Source organism: Phoenix dactylifera, chromosome 4 (genome assembly GCF_051530095.1).
Source record: "Phoenix dactylifera cultivar Ajwa chromosome 4, Ajwa_hap1_PhDact_Kaust_v1.1, whole genome shotgun sequence".
Taxonomy (NCBI): Eukaryota; Viridiplantae; Streptophyta; class Magnoliopsida; order Arecales; family Arecaceae; genus Phoenix; species Phoenix dactylifera.
Window position 1 is genome coordinate 35370769 of NC_143193.1, and position 9483 is coordinate 35380251.

General features: G+C 50.1%; 23 non-coding genes and 3 pseudogenes across 23 annotated transcripts; all 26 read right to left on the bottom strand.

Moving 5' to 3' along the window:
• Positions 1–174: 174 nt before the first annotated feature.
• On the bottom strand, positions 175–293 carry LOC149757679 (5S ribosomal RNA). Its single transcript, XR_016404629.1, has one exon. It is a non-coding gene; the product is annotated as a 5S ribosomal RNA (ribosomal RNA).
• Positions 294–540: 247 nt separating this feature from the next.
• Positions 541–659, bottom strand: LOC149757680 (5S ribosomal RNA). Its single transcript, XR_016404639.1, has one exon. It is a non-coding gene; the product is annotated as a 5S ribosomal RNA (ribosomal RNA).
• A 246-nt stretch (positions 660–905) lies between these two features.
• LOC149757681 (5S ribosomal RNA) lies at positions 906–1024 on the bottom strand. The gene has a single exon (XR_016404650.1). It is a non-coding gene; the product is annotated as a 5S ribosomal RNA (ribosomal RNA).
• A 246-nt stretch (positions 1025–1270) lies between these two features.
• Positions 1271–1389, bottom strand: LOC149757682 (5S ribosomal RNA). The gene has a single exon (XR_016408941.1). It is a non-coding gene; the product is annotated as a 5S ribosomal RNA (ribosomal RNA).
• Positions 1390–1635: 246 nt separating this feature from the next.
• On the bottom strand, positions 1636–1754 carry LOC149757683 (5S ribosomal RNA). Its single transcript, XR_016404661.1, has one exon. It is a non-coding gene; the product is annotated as a 5S ribosomal RNA (ribosomal RNA).
• Positions 1755–2001: 247 nt separating this feature from the next.
• On the bottom strand, positions 2002–2120 carry LOC149757684 (5S ribosomal RNA). Its single transcript, XR_016404672.1, has one exon. It is a non-coding gene; the product is annotated as a 5S ribosomal RNA (ribosomal RNA).
• Positions 2121–2366: 246 nt separating this feature from the next.
• On the bottom strand, positions 2367–2485 carry LOC149757685 (5S ribosomal RNA). The gene has a single exon (XR_016401307.1). It is a non-coding gene; the product is annotated as a 5S ribosomal RNA (ribosomal RNA).
• Positions 2486–2731: 246 nt separating this feature from the next.
• LOC149757686 (5S ribosomal RNA) lies at positions 2732–2850 on the bottom strand (annotated as a pseudogene).
• Positions 2851–3096: 246 nt separating this feature from the next.
• On the bottom strand, positions 3097–3215 carry LOC149757687 (5S ribosomal RNA). The gene has a single exon (XR_016404682.1). It is a non-coding gene; the product is annotated as a 5S ribosomal RNA (ribosomal RNA).
• Positions 3216–3462: 247 nt separating this feature from the next.
• On the bottom strand, positions 3463–3581 carry LOC149757688 (5S ribosomal RNA). Its single transcript, XR_016404693.1, has one exon. It is a non-coding gene; the product is annotated as a 5S ribosomal RNA (ribosomal RNA).
• A 246-nt stretch (positions 3582–3827) lies between these two features.
• Positions 3828–3946, bottom strand: LOC149757689 (5S ribosomal RNA). Its single transcript, XR_016404704.1, has one exon. It is a non-coding gene; the product is annotated as a 5S ribosomal RNA (ribosomal RNA).
• Positions 3947–4192: 246 nt separating this feature from the next.
• LOC149757690 (5S ribosomal RNA) lies at positions 4193–4311 on the bottom strand. The gene has a single exon (XR_016408942.1). It is a non-coding gene; the product is annotated as a 5S ribosomal RNA (ribosomal RNA).
• A 246-nt stretch (positions 4312–4557) lies between these two features.
• Positions 4558–4676, bottom strand: LOC149757691 (5S ribosomal RNA). The gene has a single exon (XR_016404715.1). It is a non-coding gene; the product is annotated as a 5S ribosomal RNA (ribosomal RNA).
• A 247-nt stretch (positions 4677–4923) lies between these two features.
• LOC149757692 (5S ribosomal RNA) lies at positions 4924–5042 on the bottom strand. Its single transcript, XR_016404727.1, has one exon. It is a non-coding gene; the product is annotated as a 5S ribosomal RNA (ribosomal RNA).
• Positions 5043–5288: 246 nt separating this feature from the next.
• On the bottom strand, positions 5289–5407 carry LOC149757693 (5S ribosomal RNA). Its single transcript, XR_016401308.1, has one exon. It is a non-coding gene; the product is annotated as a 5S ribosomal RNA (ribosomal RNA).
• A 246-nt stretch (positions 5408–5653) lies between these two features.
• Positions 5654–5772, bottom strand: LOC149757694 (5S ribosomal RNA; annotated as a pseudogene).
• A 246-nt stretch (positions 5773–6018) lies between these two features.
• Positions 6019–6137, bottom strand: LOC149757695 (5S ribosomal RNA). The gene has a single exon (XR_016404730.1). It is a non-coding gene; the product is annotated as a 5S ribosomal RNA (ribosomal RNA).
• Positions 6138–6384: 247 nt separating this feature from the next.
• Positions 6385–6503, bottom strand: LOC149757696 (5S ribosomal RNA). The gene has a single exon (XR_016404741.1). It is a non-coding gene; the product is annotated as a 5S ribosomal RNA (ribosomal RNA).
• A 246-nt stretch (positions 6504–6749) lies between these two features.
• LOC149757697 (5S ribosomal RNA) lies at positions 6750–6868 on the bottom strand. Its single transcript, XR_016404751.1, has one exon. It is a non-coding gene; the product is annotated as a 5S ribosomal RNA (ribosomal RNA).
• Positions 6869–7114: 246 nt separating this feature from the next.
• Positions 7115–7233, bottom strand: LOC149757698 (5S ribosomal RNA). Its single transcript, XR_016408943.1, has one exon. It is a non-coding gene; the product is annotated as a 5S ribosomal RNA (ribosomal RNA).
• Positions 7234–7479: 246 nt separating this feature from the next.
• Positions 7480–7598, bottom strand: LOC149757699 (5S ribosomal RNA). The gene has a single exon (XR_016404762.1). It is a non-coding gene; the product is annotated as a 5S ribosomal RNA (ribosomal RNA).
• A 247-nt stretch (positions 7599–7845) lies between these two features.
• On the bottom strand, positions 7846–7964 carry LOC149757700 (5S ribosomal RNA). Its single transcript, XR_016404773.1, has one exon. It is a non-coding gene; the product is annotated as a 5S ribosomal RNA (ribosomal RNA).
• Positions 7965–8210: 246 nt separating this feature from the next.
• LOC149757701 (5S ribosomal RNA) lies at positions 8211–8329 on the bottom strand. Its single transcript, XR_016404784.1, has one exon. It is a non-coding gene; the product is annotated as a 5S ribosomal RNA (ribosomal RNA).
• Positions 8330–8575: 246 nt separating this feature from the next.
• Positions 8576–8694, bottom strand: LOC149757702 (5S ribosomal RNA; annotated as a pseudogene).
• A 246-nt stretch (positions 8695–8940) lies between these two features.
• On the bottom strand, positions 8941–9059 carry LOC149757703 (5S ribosomal RNA). Its single transcript, XR_016404795.1, has one exon. It is a non-coding gene; the product is annotated as a 5S ribosomal RNA (ribosomal RNA).
• Positions 9060–9306: 247 nt separating this feature from the next.
• On the bottom strand, positions 9307–9425 carry LOC149757704 (5S ribosomal RNA). The gene has a single exon (XR_016404806.1). It is a non-coding gene; the product is annotated as a 5S ribosomal RNA (ribosomal RNA).
• Between the last annotated feature and the right edge of the window lie 58 nt (positions 9426–9483).

The following is a 9483-nucleotide window of genomic DNA, read 5'->3' on the forward strand; positions in this document are numbered from 1 at the left end:
GGGGCCGTTCTGGCGTAGGATTCAACGCGCTGTTCCGCTATGCGGCATGGCACCGCGAGTCTCCGGACTCAGCTTATTTTCGGGGGAAAAAAATTATCCGAAGAGGAAAAGCCAAAAGCCGAAAAATTAAAAATAAATATTATCAAAAAATAAAAAAGCGGGCAAAAAATAAAAGGGGTGCAACACGAGGACTTCCCAGGGGGTCACCCATCCTAGTACTACTCTCGCCCAAGCACGCTTAACTGCGGAGTTCTGATGGGATCCGGTGCATTAGTGCTGGTATGATCGCACCCATGACATGCCCATCGAAACTCCCTTTTATGACAAAGCAGCAGACCTCGACGGCCCGAGACATTCGCGCCGCCGGGGCCGTTCTGGCGTAGGATTCAACGCGCTATTCCCGCTATGCGGCATGGCACCGCCAGTCTCCGGACTCAGTTTATTTTCGGGGGAAAAAAATTATCCGAAGAGGAAAAGCCAAAAGCCGAAAAATAAAAAATAAATGTTATCAAAAAATAAAAAAGCGGGCAAAAAATAAAAGGGGTGCAACACGAGGACTTCCCAGGGGGTCACCCATCCTAGTACTACTCTCGCCCAAGCACGCTTAACTGCGGAGTTCTGATGGGATCCGGTGCATTAGTGCTGGTATGATCGCACCCATGACATGCCCTTCGAAACTCCCTTTTATGACAAAGCAGCAGACCTCGACGGCCCGAGACATTCGCGCTGCCGGGGCCGTTCTGGCGTAGGATTCAACGCGCTGTTCCGCTATGCGGCATGGCACCGCCAGTCTCCGGACTCAGTTTATTTTCGGGGGAAAAAAATTATCCGAAGAGGAAAAGCCAAAAGCCGAAAAATAAAAAATAAATGTTATCAAAAAATAAAAAAGCGGGCAAAAAATAAAAGGGGTGCAACACGAGGACTTCCCAGGGGGTCACCCATCCTAGTACTACTCTCGCCCAAGCACGCTTAACTGCGGAGTTCTGATGGGATCCGGTGCATTAGTGCTGGTATGATCGCACCCATGACATGCCCTTCGAAACTCCCTTTTATGACAAAGCAGCAGACCTCGACGGCCCGAGACATTCGCGCTGCCGGGGCCGTTCTGGCGTAGGATTCAACGCGCTGTTCCGCTATGCGGCATGGCACCGCCAGTCTCCGGACTCAGTTTATTTTCGGGGGGAAAAAATTATCCGAAGAGGAAAAGCCAAAAGCCAAAAAATTAAAAATAAATATTATCAAAAAATAAAAAAGCGGGCAAAAAATAAAAAGGGTGCAACACGAGGACTTCCCAGGGGGTCACCCATCCTAGTACTTCTCCCGCCCAAGCACGCCTAACTGCGGAGTTATGATGGGATCCGGTGCATTAGTGCTGGTATGATCGCACCCATGACATGCCCTTCGAAACTCCCTTTTATGACAAAGCAGCAGACCGCGACGGCCCGAGACATTCGCGCTGCCGGGGCCGTTCTGGCGTAGGATTCAACGCGCTGTTCCGCTATGCGGCATGGCACCGCGAGTCTCCGGACTCAGCTTATTTTCGGGGGAAAAAAATTATCCGAAGAGGAAAAGCCAAAAGCCGAAAAATTAAAAATAAATATTATCAAAAAATAAAAAAGCGGGCAAAAAATAAAAGGGGTGCAACACGAGGACTTCCCAGGGGGTCACCCATCCTAGTACTACTCTCGCCCAAGCACGCTTAACTGCGGAGTTCTGATGGGATCCGGTGCATTAGTGCTGGTATGATCGCACCCATGACATGCCCATCGAAACTCCCTTTTATGACAAAGCAGCAGACCTCGACGGCCCGAGACATTCGCGCCGCCGGGGCCGTTCTGGCGTAGGATTCAACGCGCTATTCCCGCTATGCGGCATGGCACCGCCAGTCTCCGGACTCAGTTTATTTTCGGGGGAAAAAAATTATCCGAAGAGGAAAAGCCAAAAGCCGAAAAATAAAAAATAAATGTTATCAAAAAATAAAAAAGCGGGCAAAAAATAAAAGGGGTGCAACACGAGGACTTCCCAGGGGGTCACCCATCCTAGTACTACTCTCGCCCAAGCACGCTTAACTGCGGAGTTCTGATGGGATCCGGTGCATTAGTGCTGGTATGATCGCACCCATGACATGCCCTTCGAAACTCCCTTTTATGACAAAGCAGCAGACCTCGACGGCCCGAGACATTCGCGCTGCCGGGGCCGTTCTGGCGTAGGATTCAACGCGCTGTTCCGCTATGCGGCATGGCACCGCCAGTCTCCGGACTCAGTTTATTTTCGGGGGAAAAAAATTATCCGAAGAGGAAAAGCCAAAAGCCGAAAAATAAAAAATAAATGTTATCAAAAAATAAAAAAGCGGGCAAAAAATAAAAGGGGTGCAACACGAGGACTTCCCAGGGGGTCACCCATCCTAGTACTACTCTCGCCCAAGCACGCTTAACGGCGGAGTTCTGATGGGATCCGGTGCATTAGTGCTGGTATGATCGCACCCATGACATGCCCTTCGAAACTCCCTTTTATGACAAAGCAGCAGACCTCGACGGCCCGACACATTCGCGCTGCCGGGGCCGTTCTGGCGTAGGATTCAACGCGCTGTTCCGCTATGCGGCATGGCACCGCCAGTCTCCGGACTCAGTTTATTTTCGGGGGGAAAAAATTATCCGAAGAGGAAAAGCCAAAAGCCAAAAAATTAAAAATAAATATTATCAAAAAATAAAAAAGCGGGCAAAAAATAAAAAGGGTGCAACACGAGGACTTCCCAGGGGGTCACCCATCCTAGTACTTCTCTCGCCCAAGCACGCCTAACTGCGGAGTTATGATGGGATCCGGTGCATTAGTGCTGGTATGATCGCACCCATGACATGCCCTTCGAAACTCCCTTTTATGACAAAGCAGCAGACCGCGACGGCCCGAGACATTCGCGCTGCCGGGGCCGTTCTGGCGTAGGATTCAACGCGCTGTTCCGCTATGCGGCATGGCACCGCGAGTCTCCGGACTCAGTTTATTTTCGAGGGAAAAAAATTATCCGAAGAGGAAAAGCCAAAAGCCGAAAAATTAAAATTAAATATTATCAAAAAATAAAAAAGCGGGCAAAAAATAAAAGGGGTGCAACACGAGGACTTCCCAGGGGGTCACCCATCCTAGTACTACTCTCGCCCAAGCACGCTTAACTGCGGAGTTCTGATGGGATCCGGTGCATTAGTGCTGGTATGATCGCACCCATGACATGCCCATCGAAACTCCCTTTTATGACAAAGCAGCAGACCTCGACGGCCCGAGACATTCGCGCCGCCGGGGCCGTTCTGGCGTAGGATTCAACGCGCTATTCCCGCTATGCGGCATGGCACCGCCAGTCTCCGGACTCAGTTTATTTTCGGGGGAAAAAAATTATCCGAAGAGGAAAAGCCAAAAGCCGAAAAATAAAAAATAAATGTTATCAAAAAATAAAAAAGCGGGCAAAAAATAAAAGGGGTGCAACACGAGGACTTCCCAGGGGGTCACCCATCCTAGTACTACTCTCGCCCAAGCACGCTTAACTGCGGAGTTCTGATGGGATCCGGTGCATTAGTGCTGGTATGATCGCACCCATGACATGCCCTTCGAAACTCCCTTTTATGACAAAGCAGCAGACCTCGACGGCCCGAGACATTCGCGCTGCCGGGGCCGTTCTGGCGTAGGATTCAACGCGCTGTTCCGCTATGCGGCATGGCACCGCCAGTCTCCGGACTCAGTTTATTTTCGGGGGAAAAAAATTATCCGAAGAGGAAAAGCCAAAAGCCGAAAAATAAAAAATAAATGTTATCAAAAAATAAAAAAGCGGGCAAAAAATAAAAGGGGTGCAACACGAGGACTTCCCAGGGGGTCACCCATCCTAGTACTACTCTCGCCCAAGCACGCTTAACTGCGGAGTTCTGATGGGATCCGGTGCATTAGTGCTGGTATGATCGCACCCATGACATGCCCTTCGAAACTCCCTTTTATGACAAAGCAGCAGACCTCGACGGCCCGAGACATTCGCGCTGCCGGGGCCGTTCTGGCGTAGGATTCAACGCGCTGTTCCGCTATGCGGCATGGCACCGCCAGTCTCCGGACTCAGTTTATTTTCGGGGGGAAAAAATTATCCGAAGAGGAAAAGCCAAAAGCCAAAAAATTAAAAATAAATATTATCAAAAAATAAAAAAGCGGGCAAAAAATAAAAAGGGTGCAACACGAGGACTTCCCAGGGGGTCACCCATCCTAGTACTTCTCCCGCCCAAGCACGCCTAACTGCGGAGTTATGATGGGATCCGGTGCATTAGTGCTGGTATGATCGCACCCATGACATGCCCTTCGAAACTCCCTTTTATGACAAAGCAGCAGACCGCGACGGCCCGAGACATTCGCGCTGCCGGGGCCGTTCTGGCGTAGGATTCAACGCGCTGTTCCGCTATGCGGCATGGCACCGCGAGTCTCCGGACTCAGCTTATTTTCGGGGGAAAAAAATTATCCGAAGAGGAAAAGCCAAAAGCCGAAAAATTAAAAATAAATATTATCAAAAAATAAAAAAGCGGGCAAAAAATAAAAGGGGTGCAACACGAGGACTTCCCAGGGGGTCACCCATCCTAGTACTACTCTCGCCCAAGCACGCTTAACTGCGGAGTTCTGATGGGATCCGGTGCATTAGTGCTGGTATGATCGCACCCATGACATGCCCATCGAAACTCCCTTTTATGACAAAGCAGCAGACCTCGACGGCCCGAGACATTCGCGCCGCCGGGGCCGTTCTGGCGTAGGATTCAACGCGCTATTCCCGCTATGCGGCATGGCACCGCCAGTCTCCGGACTCAGTTTATTTTCGGGGGAAAAAAATTATCCGAAGAGGAAAAGCCAAAAGCCGAAAAATAAAAAATAAATGTTATCAAAAAATAAAAAAGCGGGCAAAAAATAAAAGGGGTGCAACACGAGGACTTCCCAGGGGGTCACCCATCCTAGTACTACTCTCGCCCAAGCACGCTTAACTGCGGAGTTCTGATGGGATCCGGTGCATTAGTGCTGGTATGATCGCACCCATGACATGCCCTTCGAAACTCCCTTTTATGACAAAGCAGCAGACCTCGACGGCCCGAGACATTCGCGCTGCCGGGGCCGTTCTGGCGTAGGATTCAACGCGCTGTTCCGCTATGCGGCATGGCACCGCCAGTCTCCGGACTCAGTTTATTTTCGGGGGAAAAAAATTATCCGAAGAGGAAAAGCCAAAAGCCGAAAAATAAAAAATAAATGTTATCAAAAAATAAAAAAGCGGGCAAAAAATAAAAGGGGTGCAACACGAGGACTTCCCAGGGGGTCACCCATCCTAGTACTACTCTCGCCCAAGCACGCTTAACGGCGGAGTTCTGATGGGATCCGGTGCATTAGTGCTGGTATGATCGCACCCATGACATGCCCTTCGAAACTCCCTTTTATGACAAAGCAGCAGACCTCGACGGCCCGAGACATTCGCGCTGCCGGGGCCGTTCTGGCGTAGGATTCAACGCGCTGTTCCGCTATGCGGCATGGCACCGCCAGTCTCCGGACTCAGTTTATTTTCGGGGGGAAAAAATTATCCGAAGAGGAAAAGCCAAAAGCCAAAAAATTAAAAATAAATATTATCAAAAAATAAAAAAGCGGGCAAAAAATAAAAAGGGTGCAACACGAGGACTTCCCAGGGGGTCACCCATCCTAGTACTTCTCTCGCCCAAGCACGCCTAACTGCGGAGTTATGATGGGATCCGGTGCATTAGTGCTGGTATGATCGCACCCATGACATGCCCTTCGAAACTCCCTTTTATGACAAAGCAGCAGACCGCGACGGCCCGAGACATTCGCGCTGCCGGGGCCGTTCTGGCGTAGGATTCAACGCGCTGTTCCGCTATGCGGCATGGCACCGCGAGTCTCCGGACTCAGTTTATTTTCGGGGGAAAAAAATTATCCGAAGAGGAAAAGCCAAAAGCCGAAAAATTAAAATTAAATATTATCAAAAAATAAAAAAGCGGGCAAAAAATAAAAGGGGTGCAACACGAGGACTTCCCAGGGGGTCACCCATCCTAGTACTACTCTCGCCCAAGCACGCTTAACTGCGGAGTTCTGATGGGATCCGGTGCATTAGTGCTGGTATGATCGCACCCATGACATGCCCATCGAAACTCTCTTTTATGACAAAGCAGCAGACCTCGACGGCCCGAGACATTCGCGCCGCCGGGGCCGTTCTGGCGTAGGATTCAACGCGCTATTCCCGCTATGCGGCATGGCACCGCCAGTCTCCGGACTCAGTTTATTTTCGGGGGAAAAAAATTATCCGAAGAGGAAAAGCCAAAAGCCGAAAAATAAAAAATAAATGTTATCAAAAAATAAAAAAGCGGGCAAAAAATAAAAGGGGTGCAACACGAGGACTTCCCAGGGGGTCACCCATCCTAGTACTACTCTCGCCCAAGCACGCTTAACTGCGGAGTTCTGATGGGATCCGGTGCATTAGTGCTGGTATGATCGCACCCATGACATGCCCTTCGAAACTCCCTTTTATGACAAAGCAGCAGACCTCGACGGCCCGAGACATTCGCGCTGCCGGGGCCGTTCTGGCGTAGGATTCAACGCGCTGTTCCGCTATGCGGCATGGCACCGCCAGTCTCCGGACTCAGTTTATTTTCGGGGGAAAAAAATTATCCGAAGAGGAAAAGCCAAAAGCCGAAAAATAAAAAATAAATGTTATCAAAAAATAAAAAAGCGGGCAAAAAATAAAAGGGGTGCAACACGAGGACTTCCCAGGGGGTCACCCATCCTAGTACTACTCTCGCCCAAGCACGCTTAACTGCGGAGTTCTGATGGGATCCGGTGCATTAGTGCTGGTATGATCGCACCCATGACATGCCCTTCGAAACTCCCTTTTATGACAAAGCAGCAGACCTCGACGGCCCGAGACATTCGCGCTGCCGGGGCCGTTCTGGCGTAGGATTCAACGCGCTGTTCCGCTATGCGGCATGGCACCGCCAGTCTCCGGACTCAGTTTATTTTCGGGGGGAAAAAATTATCCGAAGAGGAAAAGCCAAAAGCCAAAAAATTAAAAATAAATATTATCAAAAAATAAAAAAGCGGGCAAAAAATAAAAAGGGTGCAACACGAGGACTTCCCAGGGGGTCACCCATCCTAGTACTTCTCCCGCCCAAGCACGCCTAACTGCGGAGTTATGATGGGATCCGGTGCATTAGTGCTGGTATGATCGCACCCATGACATGCCCTTCGAAACTCCCTTTTATGACAAAGCAGCAGACCGCGACGGCCCGAGACATTCGCGCTGCCGGGGCCGTTCTGGCGTAGGATTCAACGCGCTGTTCCGCTATGCGGCATGGCACCGCGAGTCTCCGGACTCAGCTTATTTTCGGGGGAAAAAAATTATCCGAAGAGGAAAAGCCAAAAGCCGAAAAATTAAAAATAAATATTATCAAAAAATAAAAAAGCGGGCAAAAAATAAAAGGGGTGCAACACGAGGACTTCCCAGGGGGTCACCCATCCTAGTACTACTCTCGCCCAAGCACGCTTAACTGCGGAGTTCTGATGGGATCCGGTGCATTAGTGCTGGTATGATCGCACCCATGACATGCCCATCGAAACTCCCTTTTATGACAAAGCAGCAGACCTCGACGGCCCGAGACATTCGCGCCGCCGGGGCCGTTCTGGCGTAGGATTCAACGCGCTATTCCCGCTATGCGGCATGGCACCGCCAGTCTCCGGACTCAGTTTATTTTCGGGGGAAAAAAATTATCCGAAGAGGAAAAGCCAAAAGCCGAAAAATAAAAAATAAATGTTATCAAAAAATAAAAAAGCGGGCAAAAAATAAAAGGGGTGCAACACGAGGACTTCCCAGGGGGTCACCCATCCTAGTACTACTCTCGCCCAAGCACGCTTAACTGCGGAGTTCTGATGGGATCCGGTGCATTAGTGCTGGTATGATCGCACCCATGACATGCCCTTCGAAACTCCCTTTTATGACAAAGCAGCAGACCTCGACGGCCCGAGACATTCGCGCTGCCGGGGCCGTTCTGGCGTAGGATTCAACGCGCTGTTCCGCTATGCGGCATGGCACCGCCAGTCTCCGGACTCAGTTTATTTTCGGGGGAAAAAAATTATCCGAAGAGGAAAAGCCAAAAGCCGAAAAATAAAAAATAAATGTTATCAAAAAATAAAAAAGCGGGCAAAAAATAAAAGGGGTGCAACACGAGGACTTCCCAGGGGGTCACCCATCCTAGTACTACTCTCGCCCAAGCACGCTTAACTGCGGAGTTCTGATGGGATCCGGTGCATTAGTGCTGGTATGATCGCACCCATGACATGCCCTTCGAAACTCCCTTTTATGACAAAGCAGCAGACCTCGACGGCCCGAGACATTCGCGCTGCCGGGGCCGTTCTGGCGTAGGATTCAACGCGCTGTTCCGCTATGCGGCATGGCACCGCCAGTCTCCGGACTCAGTTTATTTTCGGGGGGAAAAAATTATCCGAAGAGGAAAAGCCAAAAGCCAAAAAATTAAAAATAAATATTATCAAAAAATAAAAAAGCGGGCAAAAAATAAAAAGGGTGCAACACGAGGACTTCCCAGGGGGTCACCCATCCTAGTACTTCTCTCGCCCAAGCACGCCTAACTGCGGAGTTATGATGGGATCCGGTGCATTAGTGCTGGTATGATCGCACCCATGACATGCCCTTCGAAACTCCCTTTTATGACAAAGCAGCAGACCGCGACGGCCCGAGACATTCGCGCTGCCGGGGCCGTTCTGGCGTAGGATTCAACGCGCTGTTCCGCTATGCGGCATGGCACCGCGAGTCTCCGGACTCAGTTTATTTTCGGGGGAAAAAAATTATCCGAAGAGGAAAAGCCAAAAGCCGAAAAATTAAAATTAAATATTATCAAAAAATAAAAAAGCGGGCAAAAAATAAAAGGGGTGCAACACGAGGACTTCCCAGGGGGTCACCCATCCTAGTACTACTCTCGCCCAAGCACGCTTAACTGCGGAGTTCTGATGGGATCCGGTGCATTAGTGCTGGTATGATCGCACCCATGACATGCCCATCGAAACTCCCTTTTATGACAAAGCAGCAGACCTCGACGGCCCGAGACATTCGCGCCGCCGGGGCCGTTCTGGCGTAGGATTCAACGCGCTATTCCCGCTATGCGGCATGGCACCGCCAGTCTCCGGACTCAGTTTATTTTCGGGGGAAAAAAATTATCCGAAGAGGAAAAGCCAAAAGCCGAAAAATAAAAAATAAATGTTATCAAAAAATAAAAAAGCGGGCAAAAAATAAAAGGGGTGCAACACGAGGACTTCCCAGGGGGTCACCCATCCTAGTACTACTCTCGCCCAAGCACGCTTAACTGCGGAGTTCTGATGGGATCCGGTGCATTAGTGCTGGTATGATCGCACCCATGACATGCCCTTCGAAACTCCCTTTTATGACAAAGCAGCAGACCTCGACGGCCCGAG